Below are 2,880 nucleotides of genomic sequence, written 5' to 3'. Positions count from 1 at the left end.
GCACCAGTGCTTTCCTTGGAAGAGCCTTTGAGCTTTGTTACCTGGGTTCTGATACCAAAGCGAAGCCTCTGATGTTCACTTCCAGTATTCAAATGCTTTGCCCCAGAGTGTGCAGAGGGACGAAATAGAGGCTAAGTTCTCGTGCACAAGGCTAGCACGGGAAAAGCAAAGCCGCCCCCCACGGCCAGCCAGGAAGTGTGGTGGGGACACACAGGATACCCATCTCTGGGCACAGAGCTAAAAGTGGCTCGGAGCTCCCTCGCTTCAAACCACCTCCTCTTCTCCTAGTGGGGGGGGGGGGAAGGGGGAGCTTTTTTCTGCCGAGGGCCATTTGGATATTTATAACATCATTCGAGGGCCATACAAAATTATCAACTTAAAAATTATCAATGAAAAAAGCTCCTAGATTTGTTGAATTTTGAGTCCTGCCTGCAGTTGCCTTGACAGGCCCAGACCACATGGTTTCCCACCCCTGTCCTAGCAGCGGGGTCTTTAGCTCATGTTGCTACGGTTACATCCTCCCTACTTCACTTCAAGTGAAGATCTATGTTCCTATATGCACCTCAGCCACAAAACAGCATCTACAGGCTGGAAGTCACCTGAAATAGAACCAGGTTCAGCTCCTATCTGCTGCTCTGCACTTAAGAGGTGCTTTAATATTGTTGGCTGCTGGAAGGCTGGTTATGTCGCTGTTAGTCTCAGGGTTCCTGAAGAAGCCCACTTGGTGAGGCTTGGTTCTCTACACCACAATGGGAGGCTGCAGCACCTCTGAACAGCTGTGATCTGTATCAGTTAGGACTCCTCTGCTACAAGTGAGCAAAACCCTTATCCAATCCCTCTTAAGCAGCAAAGAACATTTATCAACTCAAGAATCTTAAAATCACCCAGGGGCTGACTGGCTTTAAGACTGACCGGTTATAGCCCCAGTTGGTGTGGCTTGCGTGGGCAACATCCTGTGCACCAAAAGGTTGCTGGTTCGATTCCTGGTCAAGGCCACATGCCCAGTGTAAAAGGCCAGCTGGTTTTGGGCACTGCAACGGTACCCACAGTTTCTTGGTCCCACTATCTCTAAGTTAACACTCATGATTACAAGGTGACTGCCCCATGTCCTTGGTTTGTGGCCAGAGGAGAAGAAAGAGACTTGATTCTGCTTGGACTCCCTTAGATCGGGTACCTGCCCCTCAAAGCTTCATGAGCAGGACATGTAACACCCAAGTGGACCTGGACCTGGAATTCACCCCTACACACACACACACACACACACACACATCCTGAGAAAGGCAAAGAGATATCACTGCCAAGAACTGTGGAGCCCGGCCGGGCGTGGCTCAGCGGTTAAGCGTTGACCTAGGATCCAGGAGATCAGGGTTCGATTCCCGGTCAGGGCACATGCCCGGGTTGCGGGCTGCAGCCGATCAATGACTCTCTCATCATTGATGTTTCTAGCTCTCTCTCTCCCTCTCCTTTCCTCTCTCTGAAATCAATAAAGATATATTTAAAAAAAAAAAAAAAGAACTGTGGAATGTCTGAGATTTTCCCCTCCTTCAAATGAACGTTCGCCCACCCCAGTTTCATGCATGCAGACAGAAGACATGAGATTCTGGGGTCAGAGACTATGTCACAGTCCCCAAGACCACCCCCAGGTCCAGTGATTCACGCGGATGATTCACAGGACTCAGTGTATAGTCAGACCCCCGGCTGTGGTCTGTCACAGAGAAAGGATGCTGAAGGGAAAAGGCAGTGGGGTGAGTGCAGGGGAAACCAGGCTGTAGGTGCCAGAGCCCTCTCCCGGTGCCCACACAGAATATGCTTTCTTTCCCCCAGTAACAAGTTGTGACCACACACGTGAAACATTGCCAGCTGGGAAGCTCATGAGCGCCTCGGCACCCAAGGTTTTGGGGGGCCCATCATGTCAGCAGCCTCTGCATAGCACGTACCAAAATTCCAGACTCTCAGAAAGAAAGCAGGTGTTCAGCACGAGTCACATTGTTTGTGCACAGTTTAGGCACACGGAGCTGCTCTTATCAACTCTGGGGATGGTGGGAACCCCCCTCAGCTCCGAGTTCCTGCACCACAGCCAAAGGCCAACCTTGCAAGCATATGCTAACACCCTGAGATCCTTCTAAGGATGTTGGTCAGGCCTGCCAGGCACAGGGACAAAGGACTTTTCTCAGAGCATCCTAAGAGCTTATGCTTTGTATTTACATTTCCCCATGCCTCCAAAGTGGGCAAATGCAATGCCGTGCACATGAGGGTTTGTGTCAAAACCGAAGAACCCTGAGCACAGGAAACCCCCATCTGCCTCAACAGGATCTATGCAACCCTGACCAAGCTTGGCCTCAGAGGGAGATGGTACCTTTATTCTTTGGGGCAGCAAACAAACCTGCCCTTCTGCTCTGGAGGGAGACATGATCTGTTCTCCAAGGGCGTTTGCTGCAAATATAGTCTGGAACCAAATGCCATTAGTGCCTCTGCTCAGAAGACATGCAGAAACCTGAGGGGCCCCGAGAGAACTGTGTTCCAACAGGAGCCCCTAGCAAAGTCGGGAACGTTGTTGGAAGGAGGGGCTGCTGCAGAGAGCACCGATAACTGTTCACTCCGGTGGGCAAAGTAATCTTTTACACAACAGTAACATCAACAGCACACACATGAAGTGATCACTATGTTCCAGACACTGTTTTAGTGCTTCAAATGTTTTCACTCACTCAGTCCTTCATAAGTGATGGTAATGAACAGGCCCCTGTTGGTTTCAGAATACTACATATGTTTGTATGTGCACAGATAGATAGGTATATATGGAGCTATAGCTACATTTTATCGTTTTTTCAGATGAGTTCAAACCAAGGACGTTTGTTGACAAAGGACAAAAATCATTGGGAT

This window comes from Miniopterus schreibersii (genome assembly GCF_964146895.1).
Source record: "Miniopterus schreibersii genome assembly, chromosome: 10".
In the NCBI taxonomy this organism is placed as follows: domain Eukaryota; kingdom Metazoa; phylum Chordata; class Mammalia; order Chiroptera; family Miniopteridae; genus Miniopterus; species Miniopterus schreibersii.
The sequence above is the reverse complement of the archived record's forward strand: the minus strand, read 5'-3'. Positions refer to the sequence as shown.